Below are 12,262 nucleotides of genomic sequence, written 5' to 3' on the forward strand. Positions count from 1 at the left end.
GGAAGCCCATCAGACTCACAGCAGATCTCTGGGCAGAAACCCTACAAGCCAGAAGAGAGTGGGGTCCAATATTCAACATCCTTAAAGAAAAGAACTTGCAACTTAAGAATTTCATATCCAGTCAAACTAAGCTTCATAAACAAAGGAGAAATAAAATCATTTATGGACAAGCAATTGCTGAGAGATTTTGTCACCACCAGGCCTGCCTTGTAAGAGCTCCTGAAAGAAGCACCAAACAAGCAAAGGAACAACCAGTACCAGCCACTCCAAAAATGTACCAAATGGTAAAGACCATTGAAGCAATAAGGAAAAGGTGTCAACTAATCCAAAACATCCAGCTAGCATCAAAATGGCAGGATCAAATTCACACATAACAGTATTAACCCTAAATGTAAATGGACTGAATGCCCCAATCAAAGGACACAAACTGGCAAATGGATAAAAAGTCAAGACCCATCTGTGTGCTGTATTCAGGAAACCCATCTCACATGCAAGGACACACAAAGGCTCAAAATAAAGGGACGGAGGAAGATTTATCATGCAAATGGACAGGGAAAAAAAAAAAAAAGGATTTGCAATCCTAGTCTCTGATAAAATAGACTTTAAACCAATGAAAATCAAGAGAGATGAGCATTACATAATGGTAAAAGGATCAGTGCAACAAGAAGAGCTAATGATCTTAAATATACACCCAATACAGGAGGACCCAGATACATAAAGCAAGGTCTTAACAACCTACAAAGAGACTTAGACTCCCACACAATAATCGTGGGAGACTTTAACACTCCACTGTCAGTATTAGATCAATGAGACAGAACATTAACAAGGATGTCCAGAACTTGAACTCACATCTGGACCAAGTGGACCTAATAGACATCTATAGAAATCTGCACCCCAAAGCTACAGAATACACATTCTTCTCAGTACATCGCACCTACTCTAAAATTGACCACAACTGGGAGTAAATCACTCCTCAGCAAATGCAGAAGAATGGAAATCATAACAAACAGTCTGTCAGACCACAGGGCAATCAAATTAGAACTCAGGATTAAGAAACTGAGAACCACACAATTCATGGAAACTGAATAACTGGCTCCTGAATGTCAACTGGATAAACAATGAAATGAAGGCATAAAGATGTTCTTTGAAACCAATGAGAATGAAGACACAATGTACCAGAACTTCTGGGACATGTTTAAAGCAGTGTCTACAGGGAAATTTATAGCAATAAATGCCCACATGAGAAGCGATGAAAGATCTAAAATTAGCACCCTACTGTCAACATTGAAAGAGCTAGAGGAGCAAGATAAAACTCAAAAGCTAGCAGAAGACAGGAAATAACTAAGGTCAGAGCAGAACTGAAGGAGACAGAGACACAAAAACCCTTCAAAAAATCAACCCAGTAGCTGGTTTTTTGAAAAGATCAACAAAATAGCCAGATTAATAGAAAAGGGAGAAGAATCAAATAGATGCAATAAAAAACAATAAAGGGGATATCACCACCAATTCCACAGAAATACAAACTACCATCAGATTCCTAGAAACAACTCTATGCATATAAACCAGTAAACCTGGAATAAATTGATAAGTCTTGGACACTTGCATCCTCCCAAGCCTAAACCAGAAAGAAGTTGAAACCTCGAACAGACCAATAACAAGGGCTGAAGTTGAAGCAGCAATTAATAGCCTACCAACCAAAAACAGCCCAGGTCCAGATTGGTTCATAGCCAAATTCTACCAGACGTACAAAGAGGAGCTAGTACCATTCCTTCTGAAACTATTCCAAACGATTCAAAAAGAGGGAATCCTTCCCAAATCATTTTATGAGACCATCATTATTCTGATGCCAAAACCAGGGAGAGACTCAACAAAAAAAGAAAACTTCAGGCCAATATCCATGATGAACATAGATGCAAAAATCTTCAATAAAATATTGGCAAACCAATTGTAGCAGCACATCAAAAAGCTTATTCATCATGATCAAGTAGGCTTCATCCTGGGGTTGCAAGGCTGGTTCAACATAACGCAAGTCTATAAATGTAATCCACCACATAAACAGAACCAAAGGCAAAAACCACATGATTATCTCAATAGATGCAGAGAAGGCCTTCGACAAAATTCAACAGCCCTTTATGCTAAAAACTCTCAATAAACTAGGTATCAAAGGAACATATCTCAAAATAATAAAAGCTATTTACAACAAACCTACAGCCAATTTCATACTGAATGGGCAAAAACTGGAAGCATTCCCTTTGAAATCTGGCACTAGACAAGGATGCCCTCTCTCACCACTCCTGTTTGATATAGTATTGGAAGTTCTTGCCAGAGCAATTAGGCAAGAAAAAAAAAATAAAGTGTATTCAGTTAGGAGGAAGTCAAATTGTCTCTATTTGCAGACAACATGATTGTGTATTTAGAAGACCCTATCATCTTAGCCCAAAATCTCCTTAAACTGATAAGAAACTTGAGCAAAGTCTCAGGATACAAAGTCAGTGTGCAGAAATCACAGCATTCCTATGCACCAGTAACAGACCAACAGCCAAATCATGAGTGAACTCCCATTCACAATTGCTACAAAGAGAATAAAATACCTAGGAATACAACTAACAAAGGATGTAAAGGACCTCTTCAAGAACTACAAACCACTGATCAAGGAAATAAGAGAGGACACAAACAGATGGAGAAACATTCCATGCTCATGGTTAGGAAGAATCAGTATGCAAATGGCCACACTGCCCAAAGTAATTTGTAGATTCAATGCTATCCCCATCAAGCTACCAATGACCTTCTTCACAGAACTGGAAAAAAACACCTTAAATTTCATATGGAACCAAAAGAGAGCCTGCAAAACCAAGACAATCCTAAGCAAAAGAACAAAGCTGGAGGCATCATGCTACCTGACTTCAAACTATACTACAAGTCTACAGCAATCAAAACAGCATGGTACTGGTACCAAAACAGAGATATAGACCAATGGAACAGAACAGAGGCCTTGGAGGCAATGCCACACATCTACAACCATCTGATCTTTGAGAAACCTGACAAAAGCAATGGGGAAAGGATTCCCTGTTTAATAAATGGTGCTGGGGAAACTGGCCATGTACAGAAAGCAGAAACTGGACCCCTTCCTGACACCTTACTCTAAAATTAACTCCACATGGATTAAAGACTTAAACATAAGACTTAATACTATAAAAACTCTAGAAACAAACCTGGGCAAAACCATTCAGGACATAGGCATAGGCAAGGACTTCATGACTAAAACACCAAAAGCATTGGCAACAAAAGCCAAAATAGACAAATGGGACCTACTTAAACTCCACAGCTTCTGTACAGCAAAAGAAATAATCATTAGAGTGAACTGGCAACCAACAGAATGGGAAAAAATTCTTCCAATCTACTCATCTGACAAAGGACTAATATCCAGAATCCACAAAGAACTAAAAACAGATTTACAAGAAAAAAACGCATCCAAAAGTGGGCAAAGGATATGAAGAGACACTTTTCAAAAGAAGACATTTATGAGGCCAAGAAACATATGAAAAAATGCTCATCACTGGTCGTTAGAGAAATGCAAATCAAAACTACATTGAGATACCATCTCACGCCAGTTTGGATGGTGATCATTAAAAAATCTGGAGGCAGATGCTGGAGAGGATGTGGAGAAATAGGAACACTTGTACACTGTTGGTGGGAGTGTAAATTAATTCAACCACTGTGGAAGACAGTGTGGCGATTCCTCAAGGACCTAGAAATAGAAATTCCATTTGACCCAGCAATCCCATTACTAGGTATATATCCAAAGGATTATAAATTGTTCTATTATAAAAACACATGCACACATAATGTCCATTGTGGCAATGTTTACAATAGCAAAGACCTGGCACCAACCCAAATGCCAATCAATGATAGACTGGACAAGGAAAATACAGTAGATATGCACTATGGAATACTATGCAGCCATAAAAAAAAACGAGTTTGTGTCCTTTGTAGGGACATGGATGAACCTGGAAACCATCATTCTCAGCAAACTGACACAAGAACAGAAAATCAAACACTGCATCTTCTCACTCAGAGGTGGGTATTGAACAAGAGAACACATGGACACAGGGAGGGGAGCATTACACACTGGGGTCTGTTGAGGGGACCAGGGGAGGGACAGCTGGGGGAGTGGGGAGGGATAACATGGGGAGAAATGCCAGATATAGGTGACAGGGGGATGGAGGCAACAAACCACATTGCCATGTACTTACCTATGCAACAGTCCTGCATGATGTGCACAGTTACCCCAGAACCTAAAGTACAATTTTTTAAAAAGTGAAAGAAGGGGAAAAACTCTTGTAAAATACAAGGTTTAATATATGAGAGCAAGGGACACCCCCAAGGCTGCCAGTGTGTGTGGCTTCATGTTTTTGTGCTACATGAGTCTAGTGTCATCTTCCATTGAGACAACCCTTCTCCCCACCATCAACTGCCAGCTGCCAATGGGCTCTGAGCAAAGCTTCCCCAATTTTCTTTTAACCTAAGGGATGCTATGGTTTAGTTTACTGCATTTGACTACCATCACTGAAAGCAGTGGACATCTGAGGCAGCTGGATACCACGAAGATGGAAATCAAGTGAGGTACTCGTGCAAAGGGCTGGGCTACCTGGTCAAGGTCATCTGGGTTCTCAGGAGCCAGTCTCCACCACAGAACCATCAGCAGCTGCCGTGGTGAGGCATCTCCGTCTGGCATTCGGAAAACCACCCGTCTTGCCAGAGCCCCTTGGTCTTGGTTAGTAAAAGCCGTATGTGATCTAAATCCTGCTTTTAATCATGAGAAATCACATTCCTTCTTTTTCATTTCTAATATACTCAAGTGTGTTTTTTTCTTTCTCAAGTTTAATAAGCAAATTGTACCACCATCTTATTCTGAGATGCTCCTTTTTAAAAGCTATAGATCACATTAATGGAAGTGTTTACTGCTGGGAATATTTTCCATGTATATGATCTGTAACCCTCTTAACTAGGTGCACATTATTAGTTCACATGCAGTTCAATTTATAAATTGAGAGGTGCCATTTGTACAAAAATCAATGTGTTATTTATAAACTTTTTATTCAAATATGTTCACACATCTAAATAATTCAGAAGCCTGTGTGACTTATGGCCCAGAAGGGCCTGAGACTAACACGTCCACCTGAGCAAAAGGATATAAAATGTCTCTTACGGTCGGAAAAATGTGTAGTCACTTAGTTTACGAAATGTACTTGAAATGCTGTTATTAGCTGAATTTGTAATTTCCTTTTGAATTTTTGAGTGAATCTTACTTATTTTTCCCATTTTGTTTTTGCCCTAAGGAGACTGCAGTCAAATAATAGCGACTAATTTCCTCTCTTTGGACTGAAAAACAGATACTAAATTATGACAGTGAACTTAGAAAGGAGAGCTCCAAGGGCTTGAAAGAACATGTTTGGGATAATGTGATGCTTCTGAGTACCGCAGTCAGATGGCGGCAATCACTGGAGCGTGCCGTGTAACTACCTCCTCAGCTAATGTGCTTTCTTCTCAGCGATGACTAATCATGTTCTATTAAACAGCAGTAATGCTGGAAGAACTCAACTGTACAAGTGTAATGAAGCCAGTGTTCTCCCTGGACAGACTGGCCACAACTGATTTGACACATACCATCGGAGGGGCTTCAGACCCTACAAACTGTGCTTCTAATTTCTGCTGTGAAGCGCTCGTCAGGGCAGCCGTACTGCAGCAGCACAGGGATGCACTCCTGGCTGGAGGCCTGTCAGGCATAGGCCAGTGCTGTGTTCATGTGGGCATCTTGGATCATGACGTCCACCCCACACCAGATCAGAAGCTGCACCAGGACCACATTCCCCTTGCTGCAGGCCAGAAGCAGCGCCCTGTGAGTGTCTCCCTCCCGGCAGGTCTCATTCATCCAGGGAGTCATGCACCAGCAGCAGGGTGGCCACTCGCAGGGCCTCATCAATAGTGGCCCTCAGCACCAGGGACAGCTCCGTACAGAGTTGAGGGCGGCGGGCACTGACCAGGAAGAGCTTCTGCTCTTGTTTGGCGGAGATCCACCTTCCCTTCCCTTGTGGAGTCTACTAAGGGTTTCATTGGTCCCTGGCTGCTCTCTTCCCAGACACTGTTGGCTAGCTCGTTCCCGATGGACGACATCACCTTGATAGCTTGATTGGCCAGTCATCCAGGTCCAGAGATCAGATTCAGAAAAGGTGGGTGCCAGGATTACGGTGGATCCCTGAGCACTCAATGCACATGAGAGCTAAGTTCAAATGGCCCAGTTAGGATTCTGGGTCTCACAGTCCACACAGTGGGAGTTCCCACCCATCTTCCAGATTGACTGCAGGGCCATGGCCTCGCTCTGGCTCATCAGCTGGGACATGTTCTTGCTCTCGCAGAACTGCAGGCTGGCCAGGATCTGGCTCTCAATGACGTGGACTCAGGCATTCTGCTCCTCATACATCATGGCTTCAAAGTGCCACATTTGGCAAGTGAGGGAACAATAATAAACTTCAAGTTTTCTTGTTTTTCAGCAGTGCCGGAAAGGACATTGGCTTTGAAGTTGATGGTGCTTTTCTTCAGTGCCTCTTTCTGTTGGTGTGAGGGGTGTGCGGCAGGTCAAGCTTGGGGCTGGTGGTGCTGCAGATGCTGGAGCTGGACCATACAAAGTCACCCAGCCCTGTGTCTGAATCGGGTGAGCTGCGTAAACTCATGTCCTTGGATAGCCCATCGGTTTTAGAGCTGGAGATGGGCACGCAGGCTGATGTGGCTTGGGGTGGCCTCTTCCTTGAGATTTTTGCAGTGGTGGTCAGAATGTTAGTCTCCTTATCGAGAACATTCTGCATGTAATCGTAGCTTGGATGATAGGTCAGCATGCCAGTGTCTCACAGAGTGACACACTTCTTTTTCCACCTTTTGTTCAAAGATTTGCCACTTTGCTTCATCAGCATTCCCTGTTTCATTGGGATGGCTTGGCCACTCCTGACGCTGCCCAGACGACTCTCCAATCCTCTCTTTTCTTTTTCTGGGTCGCTACCTTTTGGAGAGGTAAACAGGTTGAACTGATGCTTGGACGGCTTGTGAACGGGCATGGGTGTGTTGGCAGTGGGAGAAACATCAATCTGACATTCCTTCTGGCTGGTGCTGGGAGTTGACGGAACAGACCAAATGGCTTGGAGAATTGGGTAGCGACTTGCAAAGTCCTATGGAAGCTGACAATTATCTTTTAATAAGATACATTTTCAGCTGGGTGTGGTGGCTCACACCTGTAATTGCAGCACTTTGGAAGGCCAAAGTGGGTAGATCATGAGGTCAGGCGTTCAAGACCGGCCTGGCCAAGATGGTGAAACCTGATCTGTACTAAAAATACAAAAATTGGCTGGGAGTGGTGGCATGCATCTGTAATCCCAGCTACTTAGGCTGAGGCAAAAAATTGCTTGAACCCAGGAGATGGAGGTTGCAGTGAGCCAAGATTGCACCACTGCACTCCAGCCTGGGCGACAGAGCGAGAGACTGTCTCAGAGATCCCCAGATAATACACTGAGGGTCCTCAAATGAAAAGCTAGTTTGGCTTCCAAAACCTCATACTGAGTGCTATCAATTAACAGAAGTCCTGTTTCCAAATAAAGCCAGGGACCACTACACACTGGAGGGAAGCCTCCAACAAAAGAGATCAGAACAACAGAAAACAGGAATTAATAAGACCACTCTAAATCAAGAGCAAAACTTTTTTAAAAAATCTAAAAACACTCTTAAAAATATATAAAATTCAGTAGAAATAGTAGGGAACAAAGTCACAGAATATCCCAGAAGTAGAATAAAAAACTGAAAAAAAAAAAAAAAAAAAAAAAAAAAAAAAAAAAAAAAAAAAAAAACAGAAGGGGAAAAATTAAAAACCAACGTAGGAATACTGGTCTAAGCAGCCTAGGTATGAACAAGACGACTATCAGAAAAAAAGTAACAAAATAAAATTGTCAAGAAGAGATAGTCTGCAGACTTACTAGCCTTAAAAAAATGAAAAGATCCCCACCAAGCTGTTATGAAATTTCTGAATCTGAGAGAGAGAAGCTCCTAAAAACCTTCCACAGATACATAACATTTGGCTATAAATAATGTATCCCATAATGGCAATAGATTCAAGAACAAACCTGTAATGAGAACAGTTGTAAAATATCTTCAGAACCATACAGTTTAGATTCAACCTAGAGGTTTACTCTCTATCAAGGAGGAGGGGTTTTAAGACTGGCCAGATCTCTAAATATCTCCACCTATGAAAATGTGGTCAAGTACAAGAGGGGATAACAGGACAGAAGGAAACACAGAATCAGGACTCAAGTGATCCCACACAAGACGGTAGTTATGTGCCATCACAAAAGAGTTTAAGGAGATAGCACAGAAAAGCACTCTATTGAACTAGGATGACAAAAGGCCAAGAAAGTTGCCCCACTCCCCAAAAAAGGAAATGTGTTTTAGCAGATGAAAAATATCTTTGAAAAGCATGTGATAAATTCTGCAACACTTGGAGGTAGAAACAGCTGTTGGAAAACAGGCAAATAGAGTCAGAAAATTAGCTTCATGCTAAATAATGGATATGAAAGCAGACCACCCAGAGGCTGCTTACTGCATTTGGCTGGATAAACTAACAGGCTAGGAAGAAAGAAGATCCAAGAGAATGGCAGAAGTGCTCAGATTTCAGAGAAAGAATGAAGGATATGTAATGCAGAGGCACAATGAAAACACCATATTTCTTAGTGAATAATATTTGCATAGTCATAACCATGTATGTATCACTGATTTAATTAAAACATGCTACGATTGGAAGAAACGGAGAAAAATAAGGTCATGGTGTAGCGAGGGAAGTATGCTTTCACCTGCTGTGAAAGAAAGTCAGTAGACGGTGCTGACAGTTAGCTTAGTGATTCTGGTTTTGTTCTTTCACTAAAAATAAGATTAAATACTCAGAGCAGATCCTTATACCACAACCAGACTATTGAAGTTAACTTAAATGCCAGAAATCCTTAACAGGTATACACAGTAAGCTAAAGACTTTTCTGTATAAATTTGATACTTAGGGAAATAGAAGAGATTTAGAAAATCCACAATAAGAGGTCCATGCACTGGGTCCGCATTATAATTTAAAGGAATTAAGAGAGACATACTTTTATGTCAAACTATCAATTTATTAACTTTGACTGTTCACTTACATGGTTTATACAGTTGCTTTCTCTTTTTTCTTGTGTTATGAAAAAAAAAAAAAATGGTCACTTTTGATACAAATACCAGAACATAAAAGTCGTCTTACTGATTATTCCTATGTAAAATGAGACAAAGTTCCATTTTAAAAAATTTTCAACAATGTATAATTTAAATTATCTGACATAAATCTCAAAGTAAAATCTAAAAACATTTTTTTACCTAGTTTACTTTTTGTTTCTATTACGTACAAATGAAAGAATACTCATGTACAAAAGAAAAGGGAAATAAAATGAAACCAGATGAAAAAGGTAGCTAATAAAAGAGTTTAACTTGCATGTAGGAGCCGTGATCCATTAGTATTCTCCCATCCTGCATTTACATGTAGGTGGCCTTAATTACCAGACCCTAAGAGCTAACAGCGCTGATAACTACTTCTGGCCAGGCACCTGTCTCTAGATGCACCAGAATCCCTGTAAGCATCTCGAACCGCACTTAGTGGTCATTGACTAATATGTCACTAAAACCGAACAAAAAAAGGGTCTTTACACAACTGGAAAGTGACCTATCTTAAATTTAAATTTTAAAATGAATATACAGATTAATTGGACATGGTGTCTGCAGCACAAATAATCTTTTCTTTCTAAAAAATAAAGGGGCTAGAATGGTAAAAGCTCCAAGAGGGACTTGGGCCATGCTTTGTTTCCTACACTGCCTCCGCCTTTGATGCTGGAAGGGCCGTGTAGGCAGACATTCCTGCCACTCAAGAGTGAGGGACATGGAATAGCCTTGCTTTTACCATTTCCATGCTCTCTAGGTGTGAGAAGCCAATGCTCTGGAAGGAACTGAGAAATACAGTTCTGATATGGATTGGGTATGTTCTCCCTCCAAATCTCATGTTAAAATGTGACCCTTAATGTTGGAGACAGGGCCCAGCGAGAGGTGTTTGGGTGATGGCAGTACATTCCTTATGAATGGCTTGGTCCCATCCCCATGGTAATAAGTAAATTCTCATTCTGGGGGTTTAAAAGAGTGTCGTACCTTCCCCCACCCCTCTCTACTGTCCCTCTCCATATGTGGAACCACCTGCTTCCCCTGTGCCTTTCATCATGACTGTAAGCTTGCTGAGGCCCTCACCAGAAGCAGATGTTGAAGCCACGTTTCTACAGCCTAAAGATCTATGAGCCAATTAAACATCATTTTGTTGTAAATTATCCAGCCTTAGGTATCTCTTTATATTAATGCAAAAATGAACACAAATTCCAACCAGAAATAATTGACTCAAGACGGGCAAAGTCTACTCAAACTAGAAAAAGGTTAATGAACTCCCATATTATTACAGGACCCTCACTAGTATGCCTGCTGTTTAAATCAACTGAAAAACTTGGCTATGTATGGCTTTCTAGCAAGTAAGTGAGGATTTAACATAACATTGAGGAAAATAAAGAGTAGGGCATGTTTGAATTTACGTTACATCAAATGAGACGGTTAATAAAAGTTTTGAGTAGCATAAACTTGGATGTGATAAATGCATGTGGTCCAAGGACTGTGTAAGAGGAAGCCAAAATCACAGATTCAATCCCCAATGATGAACAACTGTTTTTTCATTTGTTTAAATGAAAACCAAGGTGAAGCCTAAGTTGTCATTCATCTTTAAAATGTACTCTTTGAAGCAAGGGAAAAGGGACAAAGAATGATAAAGATAAACGTAGGACCCCTCCATCACATGACAAATTGTGTTGATAAATGGCAAAATGTATACACAAAAAGTTTACATGTTTTCACTAACATGGTAACAAAGTATATCACGTTAAAATAAGACAATGGAATATGTGAAAAGTTGAAAAATTTAAACCAATATGAGTTTTTGTAAATACCTTGTATAATACATCTGATCAAACAGTTTTCACTCTTGACAGAAAGTGTCATCTGTTGTCTCACCGTCTGTTGGAGACTTCCTGAGGGTATCGTGCTTGCCTCTGGTTGGTCAGAAGTGTTGTACTCAAAGCTGTATCTATAGAGGAGACAATAAAAAAAAAGACGTGATCATGTATTAAAGTGTATCAACTCGTTTATTCAACTGCTGCCTTTAGGCTATTTAACCACCTCTACTTTTATCTACTGACATGAATGTATAGACATAAGATAGAGCCAGGCAAGATGGCACACGCTTGTAGTCCCAGCTACTCAGGAGGCTAAGATGGGAAAATCCCTTGAACCCAGGTCAGGAATTTGAGGCCACCATGAGTAACATAACGAGACCCTCCTTTATTTAAAAACAAACAAGCCGGGTGCGGTGGCTCACACCTGTAATCCCAGCACTTTGGGAGGCGGAGGTAGGCGGATCACCTGAGGTCAGAAGTTCGAGACCAGCCTGACCAATATGGTGACGCCCAATCTTTAAAAAAAATAATAAAAACAAAAAAAGATAAATGTTGGCTTTGAGTCGTACAAAATCAGCTTTCCATAACATAAATCAAGATGGCAGTACATTTTAAAAGACAGGTCTATTTTATAGGCAAAATATGTATTCTGGAGTTTAAATTTTTTTTTTTTAATTCAGCATATCTGTCACTTCCATGTCATTCTGAGGACATAGAACCTTAGTTCTGTTAAGTAGCTGTCTTCCATAGTCATGTGAGATCTCTAAGTCTTTATTTCTTCATTAGCAATACATAGGGAGAAGGAACATACACAGGCTTCATTTGTATTGGAAAGGGCCAAATGAGACACATGTAAGCTGTGCTGTAATCCTAAACAATGACAATAGGCTGGGCAAGGTGGCTCAGGCCTGTAATCCTGCACTTTGGGAGGCCAGGGCGGGCGGATCACGAGGTCAGGAGTTCAAGACTAGCCTGGCCAAGATGGTGAAACCCCATCTCTACTAAAAATATAAAAATTAGCTGGGTGTAGTGGTGAGCACCTGTAATCCCAGCTACTCCAGAGGTTGAGGCAGGAGAATCGCTTAAACCCAGGAGGCAGAGGTTGCAGTGAGCTGAGATCACGCCACTGCACTCCAGCCTGGATAAAAGAGCGAGACTTTGTCTCAAAA

General features: G+C 40.9%; 1 pseudogene; it reads right to left on the bottom strand.

The window, feature by feature from the left end:
• Positions 1-4,294: 4,294 nt before the first annotated feature.
• Positions 4,295-12,262, bottom strand: part of LOC108282222 — a 9,845-nt pseudogene continuing 1,877 nt past the window's right edge.

The sequence above is a fragment of the Cebus imitator genome, unplaced genomic scaffold (assembly GCF_001604975.1).
Source record: "Cebus imitator isolate Cc_AM_T3 unplaced genomic scaffold, Cebus_imitator-1.0 Scaffold237, whole genome shotgun sequence".
Classification (NCBI taxonomy): Eukaryota; Metazoa; Chordata; class Mammalia; order Primates; family Cebidae; genus Cebus; species Cebus imitator.